Source organism: Megalops cyprinoides, chromosome 25 (assembly GCF_013368585.1).
Source record: "Megalops cyprinoides isolate fMegCyp1 chromosome 25, fMegCyp1.pri, whole genome shotgun sequence".
Classification (NCBI taxonomy): Eukaryota; Metazoa; Chordata; class Actinopteri; order Elopiformes; family Megalopidae; genus Megalops; species Megalops cyprinoides.
Window position 1 is genome coordinate 9,890,645 of NC_050607.1, and position 19,135 is coordinate 9,909,779.

A 19,135-nucleotide genomic window follows, 5' to 3' on the forward strand; every position below is an offset into this window, starting at 1 on the left:
TAATGGTGACAATATGTCTCCCTTAAAACTGTATAGGGGAATTTAGGATTTCAGTTTGGCAGTTGACAGTTGTTGAACAGCCTGCTTGCTGTCAACAGCCATTAAACACAGGAGAAGGAAGTTTGTTTTCAATTTGCAGTTTGCAGTCTCACTCTGATAGCACTTGATAGGCTTTATTCACATTTGCATGAACATGGATATCAAACCACTGTTCAGTCACCTCCCTTACCTTCATCAAGTTCATCATGTTTGTTACTACAGTATTTTTGTATTTGTGTCAAACAGCACTTATTTTTGTCTGTTTGCTGTTGGTGGCAATTCCCACAGTTAGCCAGTCTTCCTTTTGCCTGCTGGTTAAAACAACAGAGGACTTCAAAACCTCACTATTTTCAGTAACTGGCAGAAGTGTTATATGCAACCGTTCTTGTGGAATGTACAAGCGCTTTTGTGTCAAATAACACTGCCCCCTGCAGGCTACTTAAGGAAGTAGGACCCAGACCAAATACAATCTTTGAGCTGTTGACAAGCTGCAAAACTACTTTCTTGTACCTAACTGCTGCTTTTTGTGTCAGAGAAATGAGCTTATTTTTGTAGTTTTTTTGGCTGCGATTTTTATTGGCATAAATGCTTTGATGTTGCTGGGAAATGTGTTGCTGTTTTAAGTCTGTATACCTCACTACAACATATGTATTTGGGAGCTTTTTCCAGAGTTGTCAGAAATTGTAACTGAAGTAAATTATATCTAGAAGTATACAACCAGTGAACTGCACTATTATGACTAATTACCCTTTAATGTTTTGTGGTGGACATCACATTGGAAAGACAGTCCACAATGAAGACTGAATAAAAACAAACCATTGCAATATTTGGTATGGTTAATGGTAAATTAGAGCCCAACCAATGCATATGTTTTCCAGTGGAGCAAGGTTGGCATATTCCTGTCAGAACAGACCAGCTGGTAGTGAAATTCAAGTGATTGTGCACTACTTTAGCATAGTCTCCTACCTGCCAATGGCATAAAATCATTGTTCTCTTCATTGGTGTGGCATGTTGGTTCCTGCCTTTGCTAAATCACCTCTCTGCTTATGCAGCTGTCAAAGCCATTTCATTTAAATCTCAATCATGAAATGTTTAATCATTATAAAACAGTTCATACATGCAAAGGGTTAATATTTGGTTTGATGCTCATTGTACAAAAACACATGGCGTATATGCAATTCTTTCTAAGAACACTTATTCAGAAGAACTTTACAAAGCCAAACTCACACCTGTAATAAAATACTGTATGCGATAAAAACAAGAAAAAGGAAAGTAAAATTAATTGTTGGGCATTATTGGTCCCACAAGGACTGGTTCTGATAAATCATAAACAGCCCTTTAAACACCATTTCTGTTAAACAATGTATTGGTTGGCCCCTAATATAAATGCACTGTTTTACGTGTGGCTGTGACTGTGCATGCTATTATGTGGATATATGTGCATGTATTTATGAGAAAAGCAATTTTGGTGACTGAACAGGACATTATTTCCCGTAGCAACTCCAGAGTGGAATGTATATCCACAAATGCACGACACTGTAATATATATATATATATGGACAGTGCCTTCCATATTTGTTTATAACCCTGATTAATTAGGAACAAAAAAACATAAGGTAAAAAAGTGGATATTAGTGGATTGGATATTTTTTCTGTTTAACATAACACCTTATTAGTATTGCTAAGAGAAAAGTCATGTTGCTTATATGTATAATTAGTTTTATTCCAGAAAATATAAGGGTCATTTATTTACACGCTTGTAGTTAGCATTTTGTAAATCCTTCTCAAGGCCCGCGTTCCTGTTGTGTTGTATAAGATCTTCAGATCTCCTGGATTCTGTTTGTGAACTGCTTTCTTGAGTTTGTATTTCAAAGGGTGGATTGGATTGAGGTTTGGTGATTGGGATCTAGCAGTCTAGCCCTGTATGGGGAATATTGATTCTTGTCCTAAGTTAACCATGAGTTTGTTGATTTGGATGAGGGTTTTGGATCATTGTCATTCTGGAATGTATGTCCATTATTTTCGGCCTTGCTTGAACTTGGCAGCAAAAACTAGGTTTTTGCCTAAAGTGTCCTGGTACCTGATGGTGTGCATGACTCCTTCTCAAAACAAGAGCTCCAGGACCTGTTGATGCAAACCAACACCAAAACATAATGTACACCCTTCTGTATTTCACAGTGGGCTTGGGTGGTTTCTCAGTATAAACAGTATAATCTTTTCATACTAAACATGACTCTAATGACATAATGCTAATGTCCAAAAACCTTGATTTTCATTTCATTATACCATAAGACATTCCTCCAGTTATCATTCAGGTGTAGCTTGCCTAATTCAAGTGGCCTCTTTTTATGGTTTGCCTCCCAAATACCTTGTGTCACCGCTTGTGGTAGCAAGATACGCTTCCTCTTCCTAGCAGGGCTGCCACAGTACCAGTAGCTTTGAATTTCTTTATAATGGCCCCTGAAGTTGAAACTATTAGATTCAGATTCAGGAGGTATTACATTCAGATTTTTTGTCAATTATTTTATAGCCAACTCCTTGTGGAGGTCAGTGACCAGTTGCCTACAGTCTTTCGAGAGCACTCTGACCTAAACCATGATGATTCATATGACCAGTGAATTTATTCAGTGTATTTTCCTATGTTAATTCCTCAGGAATACAGGATGCCTTCAGAAGTCTCCAAAAGGTTCCAATGAGCTTTCAAAGAGCAGAGCATTCGTGAAGAATTTATTTTTTTTGTTGGATGATTTCTAAAAGATTACTGAAAGGTATGAGGGAAGGTGACCTTTTGTGATTTCTGGAATAAAATCCACTGTTTGTAAATAATGACTTTGGTTTATGCAATGCTATTAATATTACAATATAAGCATTTCATTTGATGTTTTTAATGGTTCATTTCATATTTACTAACCAAAAAAAAAAACTATCCAGTACATTTATTTTCAGGGGTAATCAGGGTTTTTTTTTATTAATCAAGGGTATTGATAAATATGGAAGGCACTGTGTATAGAGTGTTGTCTTATTCCTTCTATTTTCAATACTCAAAATACACAGATAGTTAAAAACAACAAAATTTGCTGGGCAAACCTTTCCCTGTATTCTGAAATGAAATATCTAATGGGGAAAAAAGGAATTGTTGATAAACATCTGTCTCATTTGTAGACATCAGTCTCACTTGTAGACAATCATAAATCCAGGAAAATTTATACATATGCCATCAAGAGAGGAGTATTTTTGTAAAACTGCTTATTTTTTTGTCATTGTTATCAAGAACTATTTCAAATTATGCACTGCTGTCTTCACTGATATGTTAAAAGGAACAATTAACATTTTTTCAGATTTTCAGTGTTTCAGATGGTTTATGTGAATATCTGCTTTTTGTTATAGCACAGTGGTGGGAGAGTTACTATAAGCATCATCCAGTTACTTTGATTTGTGCCACAATGATGTAATATTACGTTATTACTTGAACGTTAATTGACACCCAGACCAAATATAAAACATTCTGGTGAATAATTTTAGCTTTCCTTTAGAAAAAAACTTGCCACTTTCACATTATGGATTTTGACTGTAGATTTTCATTTACATTTAGATGTGTTGTATTATTTTCTAATTTTGATTTATGGACCAAAATGATTTAAACTTGTTGTAAACACTAATATTGTAATTACAATATAATTGTAATCAATAAATGTATGTTTGTACATATATATATATATATATATATATATATATATATATATGTATATACACACATATATAACTAAATGAGGGTCAATTGAACAGATAATATAACACCTCTAGCCTTATTAAATACACTATGTCAAATATATCAGTAATATTTGTGAATTTATTTGTGTAGAGACAGGCACCATTCTTAGTCATATGGCTTATGAGACTAATACTCTGTCTTTCTATTGTAGCAAATGTTCCTATGTAAATATCAATGTATGTGAATACCATAACAAATACTCTCTTTTTGGTAACACAAATGTGTGTGTGGAACAAATTAATACCAAAATGTGCCAGTGTGTATGATATCTCATTGATAAACAAATACAGTACCCTAACTTACCATTCAGTAAAAATAACTCACCGCAGTGGCACAAGTAAATCTAATGTGTACAGATATGTGTCATTATGCATAATGCATTAATGACTTTCAATCAATGACTTATTACATTAATGACTTCTAGCTAACTCTGAACTAACTAATAAATGTTTTAAAGATGGTCATGTTCAAAATAATTGACTATATATATTCATAATTAACACATTAATCTTAAAGTGATAATCAATAAATAATTGAATTTGTGTGCAACTGTGCCTCATTAAAACTCACTGAATATTTAATGGAAATGTCTCCCTGAAACATGCAAGTGATACCCTGCTACATAGTTACAACACTATTTAATTGGCATTGATTTAACGTTGAAGGTCGACAGTAATATGACTTTGGGGGAAAGGAAATCAATGTCAAACTACAGACTATGAATACATTTGTATTTTTATCTAATATTCAGTGTACTCTCCTGCTGTTTACAAATTGCGTTTGTTATAGATGCACAGTTCATCCATGCAGTCAAGGAATATTCTATCTTGCTTTCAGTTTATGACTGGCACATTCTTATAGAGAGCAGTTACATTCATAATTGTCTGGCGTAGTACCTTCTCTTTGAGTGTACCCTTTTGAAGCAATAAATCTTAAACAGTTGCCAATGATCTATACGTCTTCCACGATTCACTTATATTATCAGCTGTTTCCTCTCCAGACAGATTCTGCTAGTAAGATGAAATGATATTTGCCAGTACGTTAATTATGTATTCCATGGACCATGTTTCAAATACATTGTCCCACTGTGACGTGTGTGTGTGCGTGTACACTTGTACATGGTGTTAGGAGGTATCTCATTCTTTGAATGTTGGCTGATATGATCACCAGGAAGGGAGACTCAAAAACACCTCAATTTCTTTCTTGAATTCCCCTGAACAACTTTGAAAAAAGTTGGTTTGGGGAATAGGGACTGTTCTTTGTTGATCCCATGGATTATGTGGATTCTGTGCGGAAGTTGTGTGCTTTTTCCCTCATGAAGCTTACGAGCTTTGGAAAATAATGTTTGTAGTCATTACCTTACTGACGAACATATGGAATGGCAGTTAAATTATGGGAAAAGAAGAGAACAACAGAAGTACAGAGATTTTCTCAGAAAAAGGGTTTAAAAACAGCTTTAACATGGAGTTAGTAAATTACTTCATTTCAGTGTTATACAATTAAGTAAAGGCTACAAAGTAAACTGTTCAAATTCTTGGTTCCAACAATCTGAAGAGTATTCGTAGTAGTGGCATCATCATATTGCCTGTATGTTTAAATATGAAATTGTGCACTTTAATCCTTATAATTACCTGCTATAATATGTTACATTTCTGTTACACTTTCTTTCACATGGAACTGCTAATATACAATTGATAGCAGTGCCTAGTTAAAACCAAACAATGCACGATGCAGTTGATGTGACTGCATAACATTAAAGCTTGTATAATTATGTCTGAGTTTCCCTCTTCTTCCCCCAAACTGAGGCACTAAGGAATTGAACAAAAACACATTTGCCAGGACGGCTTGTGTTTGAGTTATGTGGGAGATATCCTGTCTCCCGTAGAACAGAAATGTCATTGAAATATCAGCTCTTTGAGCTGTTCTCATCGCCATCTGTGAGGACATGTTTTGGAGATAATTAATGTGAAGAGTACACAGAAAATCAATTATTCTGTGCACAGACTAGTGGGCTGCCATTTCATGAGTTACACAGGTATAGAGGTGCAGTACACTATAATTAAATTACAAAATATCCACTATAAAACAATAGGCTGACAATTGCTAAATATCAATATAAATACAATATACTTTTGCATTTAGCTTATTAAAATGGAAGTGCATTATCATGCACAGCCAAATCAAAATACACACGTAGGTAAACAGAACCAGAGTGAGGATTGGGCCTCTGCTTATTAATTAATTGAAAAAGGTTACGAAGGGTGGAACTCCACTCTCTGCCTTTGTGGTTTGTTTAAAATGAGAGGGCATTATTTTCCAGGATGGCACCACAGTCGGTCAGTCACAGCACATCCAAAGAAAGCAACACCTTGGATGTGCGAATCAAAGTTCATAGCAAATGCAAAAGAGGAAGTGACTGCGTTCTGTTGTACATTATACCTACTGGACAAAGAGGCAGACCACAGACACACGGCACCAGTGAAAGTGACCGAAAAAAAAAAACTTACCCTGAGCTTTTCTTGGTAAGTTACAGTATGATGGAGAAATCCATTCAACCTTTCATTCTAATCAGGGTGATGCTCCTGCTATCTGGGGCTGTCACAGAGAGGCAGTGTCCTGTGTGAGAGTGAAGAATCGGGGCGAGGGTCCTCATATTCCCCGCTACCTCCAGGAAGGCTGGTTGAGCACTGAACTGCTGGGTTAACTACCTTCACCTGGCCACCTTTGCAGCACTTTAGTTTCAAAATAAAGGCCATATTTTAGCAAATATGACAAATGAATGCATACATAGTTGATAGTTTAGATGTTTTTTTGTGTCAGATATGCTTATTTTTTGTTGGTTTTCAAATAAGAATAATGAGAAATGCATGTTGCATATTTGCATTTTGGTTGTATGTATACAGTTGTACTTATGTGTCAGGAGCTGTGTATGCTGTTAGCATGTTACCATTATCTTAAAATGACAAATATATTTAAAAAAAAAAACCAAAATTATTTTGAATTAATCTAAACCTTTTCCTTAGCAGTTTATTACCTTTATTACCTTATGCCATACTTACTGTCAGTTTATTTACTTATAAAAAAAAAAATCCATACTTCACTATGAAGCCATAATGTAATAATGTACTGTTTTGGAACAGCTGAATGAATCAGCATAATGGGAGTTAAAGTGAGACTAGGGGGCATTTAGACACATGCCCTAGAGACTATAATCACCAAATAAACAGTGCCTAGAAATAAATTGTAAGACAAATGTTCATGTTACAGAAGCGTAGCAGGTAAAATTAGCTTTAATTCACTTGCAAACATGTTTCAGTTGTATAAAGTAACACATTGTTCCTCTCTTGCAATCAGGCATTTCCTGGGCAGGCACAATTGCATGCAGACCCAGTTGGTGCTTATTAGTATGTAATGCCATTTCACAGGAGTGCATCATTCCGCTCTGCACCCATGGCAGATACACCCTCAGGCAGAGTTTCAGGCTACATTTTAATGGGGCATGAACTTTATGTTTGTTCACTTCCGAATATCAATAGTATTCCCACTGTATTTTGCTGGACCCATTGATATTTTATTAATAATCTATACAGAGTTGAAAAAGTGTCAAGCATGAGAAGACATGGGGAAGGTAGGCTGGATCAACTGTTCCGTATAGATGTGGAATAAATGCAGCTCATGGTGGAATTTCTATTTTTATTGTAATATTTTTGCAACATTCTCCAAATTACTTGTATTTATATACTCTGGTATGTTGAGGCTTCTTCAGGTTTGGCATGCAATAATGAGATTGTATCCCTTTTTTCATATCTGGTACAGGGGCATTCAGACTCTGACTCTCTCTCAGACTCTCTTATTCAGACGCTTTCCACGCTGTGCTTTATATGTGCGTGCACTCTCTGCAATGTACAGTGAAATTCCTCCATCATGCTGTTTTGTATCATTAACATATCTATACAGCTACAGTCTGACGATTTCAATGCATAGCAGCCATAAATCATTGATACCTGTGCTAAATGCCTCTCTGTAGCATGAAGCTGCCAAACTTTACATTGAAAATGAAGCCCTTGCCATTTCTGACGCAAGAGTCTAGATTCACTGCGTCAAGAATATTTTTGAAGAGACATGAGCAATTGCTGAGCCTTCAAATCTGAATGAATTACCTACATTTTTTCATTACAAAGGCACACAGTTCAAGAAGCGCTGTGTGTTTATTGAACTTCATGTATCTCTTTTACACAACATTGCTCTGAGACGAAATCTGAACACTGTAAGCAAGCAGTTTGTAACCAAATTGCATCCCAGGCTTGCCAGCTCATGAATATTCATACCTATCATCAGAAGTTTGTAGCTGCAGTTGGACCCCTTTAAATGAGGAACGAACAGAGAGTGTGCCATCTCCCTTATTGATGATAGTGCCGACAATCAAGAGATTCAAGAGGCTCTGTCTGCCCATCGCTGCATAATCATAATAATAGTAATAATCTGGACAGAGAGCACAGATCAGTTGTCTTTCAGTGCATGTAAAAGACAAACAATCCGCTCCTGAGAATACAGAACAAATAGATCATTAGTCCTGATATCATCCTAATAAACTGACATTAAAGAGTGCTATTAATAATAATGGGGACAGTAAAATATGTGGGCTTGTTGTACAGCACAGTAGCAATGCTCATACCACACACCGCAGTGAGCAGGAGAATAGCAGGAACATGGCCTGAAAAAACCCCCTTCTCTTGCCGGTGACAGGGACCCAGAGGCGCATGCCCCCCTCCCTGGGCCTGACACCTGTCCTCCCCAGACAGACGGCCTGCGCGCGGCCCTAAACGAAGCCCGTACCAGCCCTTTCTCTGTTCGCCCCCTCCACTTTGAAATGCCTCCATTTAACCTTCACTCCCTTTTGTAGAGTGGCCTCCCTGCGCGCTGGATTGATGGAGGAAGGCTTTGAAACTGAGAGCAGGCCGTGGGGCAGAGAGTGACATATCCTCGTGCACATCTGTCTGGGTTGGCAGGCTCCAGCTGTGGTCTGGCAAGCGGCACTGCAGCCTGACACTGTTCTGCCTGCTCACAGTGTGGCCAAACCAACAGTGAACATGTGTGAACACATATCATTCTTTCAGCATCTGATAATTCCCAAGTGCTTTAGCTTATATTCATACGCCAAGTGGACTATACCTGCTACTTTGTTAAAAGTTTGATGGTAAAAATTTCTAACACACAAGTGCATTGCATTCTTATTTAACCATATAGTTTAAAAAACAGGTGCATATATTGACATTATTTCAGTAACTACATCCATGAAAAATTCAGCCTTCTTTTATGTAAAGATAAAGATTTAAATTAAGGTGCTATCTCAGCCTTATTCTAACTCAGTAGGTGTTAAGTTAATTAGAAATCTGCCAATTGCTGTCTTTATTTGCATTAGGTCTGCTAAAAACTTCCCAACTTGTGTCTAAAAAAAACTATTCATTTTGAGGTGGAATATTTTCAAGCATATCAGTTAAAACAGTGAGGAGTGGAACAAAGGCTTTGCAGTAACTAAATACTGGTCAGCTCAACATTCAACTGTATTTTATATAAAGATATGATCCATGTTTCAAACTTTTTTGATATGCTGTCATTATCAGTGAAAAGATGTGAATTCTTTTAGCAACCTATATATACTTCACTTAAAATTCTCACTGCATGTGTACACATTCATTAAAGAAGCATTGCAAATCAGTGCTTCTGTTTTCAAACCGTATTGTGTCTATCCTTTTACATATGAAGAAATTTCTAGGGCTATAATTTCCCTAGGAGTCTCAGGGTATCGACTTATTTTTGTGTCTCTGCCGCCGTCCCTATGATGTCACATGAAGACAGGATGAGCATGTGAAATGTGATATTGACCTTTTAATTGTAAAAACTCAATCGTGGTTTTGATAAAAGCCACCTTATTCTCTGTGGAATCTTCTGTGCCAAATTTGCCCAACACATGGATCATAAGGCTTCCTTCTCTTTGCTCTCTCTTTACCCCATACTATCTCATAATATGCACTGATATACCGTGCTTATGCAGCAGTGATTTCTAAAGGCCATTGCGTGTTTTTATGGTTGGGAGGTAAGAATTGTCCACTCGGTCTTTGACGTTTCCGTGTCTGGGATCTTGAATGGGTAAATTGTATATCTCCCATCTAAATGTCAAAAAAGCAAAGTGTCATATCAATTTACCACACTGAAAATGATCCTGTTCAGCGATGATTTTTTAAAAGGCACCTCACTTTGAGCATGTCTGCTTTTTTACCATCTCACTGTACCCCTATAGTACATCTTGCAATGGATGGAACAACCAATAACCTAGCAAATATAATGATGACATATAGAGGGCGCTCTTCTCTTGCTTATAACACTGGTGAAAATTCTGAGACCATTGCTGCTGTTTAATTTATTACTTTTTTCCTCGATAATTACTAAGTACTAACTTTCCCAATTTCAAAAAACATTTCAACAGCAGAGTGAAGAGAATACACAATATTTTAGCAAAGACTTTACGCTTTTCAACACAAACTGTAAAAGTGGGGTTGTTGTATCTCCCTGAGGAGAATGTAGCAGAATGTAGTCATATTATTAGTTACACATGTAGAACAAGGAGCCTCTCAGAAATTCCCTCATGGCCAAGGAACACTGCATTTTGTCTTCTGAAGAAACATAAATATGGACAACGGAGTGTCTGAAGACATCTGGGATTCAATTCAAAGAGCAGAAATGGGACAGACACAAGATTATACGCACAATTCATGGAGTGAGCAATGCAAATTAGCTGCCTCACAGTATAAAAATACCACATTATCTCAATAACCCAAAAGTGAAATATTGTTGAGAAATGTAGCCTGTTACTTGAGGAGAACAAGATAACAGAGAATATTGCACGTACTGAGAGGAATTAAAAAGCCAACAAACTATCCCGGCTATAATTTATACTAAACAAGAACGAAACGCACAGTGATGTATTACTCTGGCGGAAAAATGGATTGAGCGTAATGATGGGGCACATACGACACATTGATTTTTGAACCCTTATTTAAATCAAAGGAGGTGAAATGCCAAGGGGACGCCTTTGTTCAGTGAGCAAGTTCAATATCTTGTGTCCTCTGTTTGCTGTTCCACAGTGCGCATACACACACAGCTGCAGCATAGGCATCACAAGAACATTTACTCCTCTGCAGGAGAACGTTACTCCACTCCACGGGCAGCACTGCGCAGTCCCGGTTGCGATGCGGTCGTGGCACTAGTCCAGAACGTCCCAGAGGTGTTTTTCTGGGTTCATCCTGAATGTACAGCCCATTACACAGACATTGCCGTGGGCCAGGAGAGGCTAAGTGCAGGTCACGAGTGGGCGTGCATTCCATGAACTCAAATGCCCAGTAAAGTGTCTTCACTGCACTGGAGCAGATGGAGTCCATATTTGTCACTGAATGTAACATAGCCCCAGTCTGTGTTTGACCCATGCCTAGGGGAATCTCTGTTTCCCCAGGAGTGATGCACTGCCCTAAGATGGCCTTTCAGTGCCTTTTCCCCATGTTTACAGGAGGCTCTGATGCCTTCGTGCTGGATCCACCCTCTCATAGTGAGGGAGACGATCTGGCCACGGTGATGTCCAGGTGACCCTGAGACAGTGTGGAATGCAGACAGATGTTGCTCCTGGAGACACTTTCATCAGAATTGCACAGATATTGCATATGGCTGGCCTGGCCATCACTGTCCAGGAGCTGTGAACCCATCTTAATGCACTGAAACTGCAGACGTGACTGTTGGCACTGTTGACTTGTGCAACTCAAACCTAGCCATCCTGGACATCAGCCTCCCTTCCCCTGCTGTAGAAATTGCCTCTTTCCTTCTACCATGTGTCAGTCATGGCCAGTTAATTTTTCCGCAAATAGTAGGTGCATGACGTCTAGTACGTCCAGTACCAATCTGACAATCACCACTTGAAGACCTGACAACCAGCACAACCACATGCACACTGGTACATGATATCTGTAGACAACTCCACTGCATACTGTGAATGTGCAGACAGAACTGACTTTTGAGGGAATTAACTGAAAGAAGTTGGGTTTTTTTTTTTTTGTGAATATACATTTATGGACACATTTTATATCCTTAATTCTCTGTATTATGTCAAAGTTGAATAGGTTTTTAATACTAAATAAATAATAAAATATGTGTATGTATCTTTGTCACTGTTACTTTTAAAATTGTTTTTAATGCATGATCAGTACCATCAATAATATGTGTTATTATATTACATACAAACTGAAATGTCTGAACAGCCTTTACAAGTCCTTAATTGCTCTTTTGGGAAAAGAAATTCTATTGAAGGAAGTAGTGCAATAGTTTCTTTAGATCTCATTTATGCAACAACATGCAAATTGTCAAAATGTGGGCAGCTAACTGTAGAAGGACTCAGACACAGAATGGAAAAAAAAAAAAGATTTTTGAAATTACATTTCATATTTTTTATTCTTGGAAATAGTAATCCCATATTTTTGTCTCACCAATAATACAGCTACTGTATGAAATAAAATTTGAGATCATCTGTACTCATTTTTTTTCACATTCTAGCCATTCTATCATTTTTTGAGGAAGAAGTGTATGTTTATGATCATCAAGATTATAATCATAAATGTTGGTTGGACTCTGTTAATGAATCCCTCTGCGTCTCATGCTCGGCGGGGGTTCGCACGTGAAGCCATCAAGCTCGCTTTGGACAGGGCTTACATTTCAGGCCTAATCAACGCCAGTTTTCCGATCCCAGAGAAACCTGCCCAGCCAGAACGCTCACCGTGACCTGTATATTCATGATCGATGAATATTCATTCCCCGCGCCTCATCCCATGCTTTGAAATTAGCGTACTGCTCAGCGTGCAGTTTTGTCAGAAGCACTGACGGTATAACCCCAGCATATCTGCACCTTGAAAGAATATTTTCAAACATGTATATGTATTAGATTTAACTTACAATGAGAGGGAGGTATCAGAGGTTCGAATCTACCCCCACCCTTTCAAAGCTGAATAGTCATAAAGCCAGGAATCAGAGAAATCAATAAGCTACCATGCCAGCATGAAGTGGCTAAATCGAATTTGATTGTACATATTAATATTAGAGCATTCATTAATTTTAAACTTTTTCAAATTTGAAAGTTATTACATATTTCCTACCAATCTTATCTTTCTTATTTCCCCTTGCTAATCTACTAACTACTTAAACATGAATTTACATTTAATGACTTGGGAGCAATGTATTTAACTGCCCTTAAATTAAAATGAGACTTAAAAGTACACAATGAAATCCACATTACTCCAATCATTTTGAATTGTTATCATCACAATTGTTACTGTTATTAGAAGTTACAAACAAATATTACTCGTCGCAATCGTATCAGAGTGACATTTAAATACTTGATAGAATCTTACGCAGTGAAGGCTGAGGAATAGCCAATTTCTCAATGGCATGTCTTTCATTGATCTATCATAAGACTCAGAAGGCAGTGTTTTTCATCTGTAGAGAGTCTGTCCTATTCAAGGCATTTAGCTAAATCACACAACCTTTTTTCTCAAAATATTTTATGTGTTGGTTGCCTCAGTAATTGCCATGTGATAAAGAGATTGTATTCTATATTATAATTCTAACATCTTTTTTAATTAATAATGTGCTATTACATTCCATTGAGTACCAAAATACAGCGAGTAAGCCCAAATGTATTACTGTAAGTAGTACTTATATATAGTATACTTAATTCTGACAAACAGGTTTTTAGACAGTGGCAATATTAGAGTGATTATGCCCCAGTGTTTTTGATCATTGTATGTGTTTAATTCTTATCTCAGTATTTCCTATAGGCAGGGCGCCCTATAACTGGATTACCCCAAACACTGGATGCAAGAGAGGGCCTTGTGTTTCTAGAGGATTTGCACATTTTCACTTCTCAATAGTTAATTGCTGCACTCAGCTAGACCTGTATGAAAGGTGTGCCGGTTCTTGACAGCATATATTCCCCATGCTTTGTGGCAAAGCTTAGCTGCCGTATGTTGGATTGGTAAATATGGGGCGAACACAGACCTCAGCCCCCCACACGTGTGCAGTTGCCCCCAGAGGCAATGAGAGGGCTAGAGGAAAGGCAACCTCTGTAAGAGAAAAGGCACTTAATGTATGCTGTCTGATACTGTTTGGGACATGGATCTCTCGCCCCCCCCCCCCACCCCCCCCCTTTTCCGTCTGTCTGTCTCTCTGGCTCTCCCCTTCTCTCCGTTCCCCTCTCCAATTCTTCTTGTTGAGGCACAACTTGATATATCTACCGGCCAGAATAACATTGCACTCTAAATAGGTTCCCCTGAGATCCAAGCCGGGGCAGGAGACTCAACACTTGTTCGTTAAAGAAAAGGCAATACCTGGAGCAGAAAAGCTCTGAAATGATTCACCTTCACGGGGTCTGGAGTTTGACTTCTGGTGCTGTTTTGCAGGCGTTTTGTGGGTTTTGCGTATCAATCTGAAACTGCATACAGTTGAGGGATGATGTAATTATTTCCTTTCCGCTGTCAGACACGGGGAAACAGCAGGCTGAAGGACTCAACGCCTTCCTGGAGCATTAATCAACCACCGAACACCCTCGAAATCGATTGGGTCCAGAAATACCCCCATGCTGAAAAAGCGGGCGAGGACACAGCCTGAGCCAATTGTGACAGGCCCATGGTTTTTGTGTCTGAAGAGACTTTTAACCACTTAAGTTTCTTGGGGGTTTCTTGGGCGTTAAGTGATTATTTCTTCTAGAACTCCTCATTAAACCGCTTGTGATGGACCTCAGCTTCTGTCACTTTATATCACTTGTACTTATTTTATTTGTTGGTTTGCTCAGAGGCGAAATGCAATAAAAAGATATACTTGATATATGATATAAGATATCTATGATATAAGATATAATTGACTAAATGCATTGAAATTCATGCACAGACTGTCTAAAAGATCTCAAAAAGACAGAATACAAAGTTTCATTTTCCCAAGCCTCCCGTGCCCTGGAAAAACACCAAATGTGGCCGCATTCTCAATGCGTTCGGCTCCTCTTCTCGCTGCGGCGTGCGCTTATTTTGGTTTCCCTGAGAGGAGAGAGCGAGAGCAGCCCCGGCGAGGACACCGGATGCCGGGCCGCGCCACCGTTTGCGGTTTTGGGGGGCCGTGTGGAAAACGGCAGACGCATTAGGAAGGTCACGGCCGGCGCAGCGGCACTCTCGGATTCCATTAGGTGTAACAGAATGCACGGCGAGAGGCCCCCGGGAGACCCTCCACGCGCAGAGACACATTCTGATGACTAGGTCAGATACATTTGTTTGTTTAAGATACATAATGCATAAAGAAAGCCGGGATCTGGGGGGGGGTCTCAGTTTCCAGGCGCGAGCTCACATTGCGTGCCAGAAACATACAATCTCCATTACTTGTGTGCCGTTACTTTCCATCCGCTCAAAATTTACAGCGTTTAATAACATCTCAAAGAACACACGCGCAAGTAAACATCTGCCAAGGGGCTTTGAGCGTATAATACTATTGTGCCTAAAATTCACAAAGCCTGGCATATTTACCACTATCAAATAGATGGAACAATATTTGATGTGTGCTGCTGCACCTGTTCCAAAAATCAGAAGAGTATTAAATGCACTAGACAGTCGGGAGGCACTCAGTTTCTCCCATGTCAGCCTTCACTGTCCACCAGGATCACTATGCATTAAATGTTACAAATACGGACAAAATCTTCTTAGTCAGGAGGGCACCGTGGGACGCCAGTTTCATAATTTCAGAAAAGGAAAAAAAAAAAAGAGGCAGGGGCATGAAATATAAATGATATAAAAGCTTACATTACAAGAAGTACGCAAATGGCATTGATTTCTTTTTTTTTTTCTAAGTGCATTAGAATCATTACTGGCTCTTGGCAAGTGCGCACGATACCGGCATTAATAGAAACCCTAAACATAAAGCATTGCAGTGATCAATACAATGGTTTTGAGTCAAACACCTTTCATCCCCAGATTTCCTTCTCATTACTATTTCATGGATTAGGGATAGCGAATGCGTGAAAATGAAACGAGTGTTTTCTCTCTCTCTCTCTCTCTCTCTCTCTCTCTCTCTCTTCGGACTTGGCTAAAACTGGCGCAGCTGATTACTCTGCTGTGAGAAGGAAAACCGGGAAGCGAAGCTTGATTAAATACAATGTAGGCCTTGTCTGGGGTGATCACGCCCGGGCAGACCTGACTGGACCACTTGCGAGGCAGGCTGGATAGGATCTGGATAGCACGACGGAGTCCGTCCGTCTTGATGCGCGTTCTGTCCATCCTCCAGTTATTTTCACTTGTTAATCTGCTCCACGGTAAATGTGAAGCAGCTGATAACTGTGTTACGCAGTTAGACCCTGTCCCGTGCCATTAGTGATTTGCAGTATAAGTAACGTACCATACACAAGGGATCGCAAAAAATGCAGTATATACTTTTCAAAGTGATAGGATACAAACATCTACACTGTAACATGGTCTTAGGGTTTTTTTTTGGTTTTTTTTTTACAATGAAACAGGTAAACCAAGTAAAAGGTGTTTTCTTGAGTACTTGTTAACAATGAAAAATGTATTTGTTTAACAACTGGAAATAAGTTTGCCCCTCTTCTGTCAAAATGAGGGAAATAAAGTGAAGTGCCCTTGTTGGCTCATGGCACTGCACACAGCCTGCAGGTTTTATCTTTTATCCCTTTTTCATCACAGCACCACTGATGAGGATGGAGAGGAAAAACTGTGTTCAGCTCTCTGCAGAAGGTCATTGTTTTGGTTGTTCGAGAGAGCGTTTGACTGCTCAGCCACCTGTCCCACTGACCTCCACATTCTGTCAGAAATGCTAAAAGCTAATGGCAGACACTGGGCTTCAGAAAGAAAGATAAAATGCAGATAAAAATAAAAGTGCATTAGCAATAATTATGATTTCAAAAAGGATCCATAAAAATGAAGTGGCCCTATGCCCCTCATATTTTCATCATCTGAAATTTTATCTTGAATTTCATCTATGTGTGTGTAGAAAGTGTCAGTTTTTTGTTTTTTTTTTATTTTCAAAGTGGAGCCTTAAAGCAGCAGAATTTTCATAAACCTTTCTGACAGAGGTATTTTGCCAGAGGCAACTACATGGCTTAATACAGCAGGTGAAAGGTGCTCCAGCTGTACAGGATGCTGTGTGCTGTCTACTGTAGAGAAAGCCATCCTTAGCTCTGGATCACTGTACTCTTACTTTTCAAAACCATGTTTCAGAGCCTCTTCTAGCCTTTCACATGTGCTTCACTCTCCACATGCCACAGTTTCTGTGCATCTTCTTGCCCTTAGCTGGTGCTTAATTTTAAATTCTGATCCCAGCTTCTTTGCTTGTGGGGGCATTCAATATCAGGCCAAGTTATAAAAACTGATAGATAGAGGGTCGTTTGGGCAAGTTCCCAGACACTGCTAACTTATAGCTTTGGAAGTGACAGAGGTTTGCTAAATGTTCCTATGGTAATAAAAGTCTTGCCCTTTGAAGATGATAATGTCCTAAGAATATTAATAGAAAATGAACACAGTGAACCCAGACTTTAATGCTTAGAGCTGTGAGGCTTATTCAAATTCAGTGTAGCATAGCTACCTGAGAACAAAAATGAAGTATATAGCAGATGCGAGGAAATATTGGGCGCTCGTAATGTTGTACTGGAAGAATAATCAGTATAATGGGCAAGTTTCTGTCTGCTACCTGGGGGAGGGTGTAACACCAGTAGCAACTGGGTAGGAGACCCCAAAGAGTTTTATTGCTGAGAGGCTGCAGTTTTTCTAGTTAAACACAGTTGAACATGTGTCTGTCAAAATTATTTGGATTAAGGGTTTCATAGTTGACCCTGGACATCTGCCATTAGATGCCTATTTTCATTCACCCTTTAAGTGTTAAAATCCCTAATAGAAAATATTAACTTAATTAACCTACTATTTCAAACACATTTTGAAGATTGTTTTTATCCCGGAACATCAGGAATTAATTTTGTTTCATATTTTGCTTCTGTTCCTTAGAAAAGGGAGGTGGATCTGTTCATTGATCCACAGTACTCAACATTTAGAAGTGGACTATGAACAACCTCTTATTTTTAAACTGTGTTCATTATGTCAGAAATTTTAGTGTACATTTTTAAAATGATTTTGATTTCGCTTGCAGTTGCTTCACCTAGGGACTCCTGTTTTGATCTGATTGTGTCCTGTGTTGCATTGTTGTGACTTGTATGCTGCCAGAGGGTTGCCTCTTACATTTTATTTGCTATTTGTATGCTGGTCTGTGTTTTCTAATGCTCTACTGCTCTACTGTATGTTGCCCTGGTTAGAGCCCACCAAATAAATAATGAAATAAAATAAAAATGGATGGGTCCATAATAAATTATACATACGGAATCATTGCAATTACATAGCACGACCAAAATGGAAAGTGCCTCATAGACACCTCTATGTAGGGCAATATCCTGCCCCGCCATTAGCCGGCTCAAACATATTTACACCGGAAGCCCGCATTAATCTTACTGAAGTTCCTTTTGGACATGACAGCGGACCGGAGTTCCACTTCAGCATTGAGTTCTGATTTGCTGTAAACTCAGAACAGTAATGTGGGAGTCTGGTGCTTCACTTTGAGGTAGCATTGCTGATGTTTTTTTGCAGATTTTGAACTCAGTCTGGTTTTTGAGAGGTCTAAACCGGGATACTGGGGAAGATCATCATTCCTTCTGCATGCTGCCCGGAGTCTCCTTTATCCACGTGCTTAATGACTCCAAACGTTCACATTCTGGTTCATTGAAATGAATAAATAAGATAGATAAGGAAGCCTCTTGAAAGATTCCACTCTGTATGCGCACACTGCATATTGATTGAATGAATATTGGATAACACAAGTTCAGCAGAATATGAATGACCTACAAATGCGCTCAAGCAGCAATTACTGTACAACACCAGGGTAATGACTCACGGTCGCAACATTTGCCTATATTCACATGCAGCATTATTTTACCTGCTAGGATGCTATTGGATGAGGTGTGAGTGTGTGTGTGTGTGTGTGTGTGCGTGTGTGTGTGTGCTTATGTGTTCACATGATTGTTTTTACAAAAAATTTTTATCTTTTACTTTAATATACTCACAATCAACACGACTTTATAAGGGATAAACGTTACATGGGCTGATTAGGTTTCAGAGTTACCAGACAGGACATTTTTGGGGACATTTGCATGGAACTGCCTCAGTCCAGCTAAAGTCAAATTCAAGTGAAAAA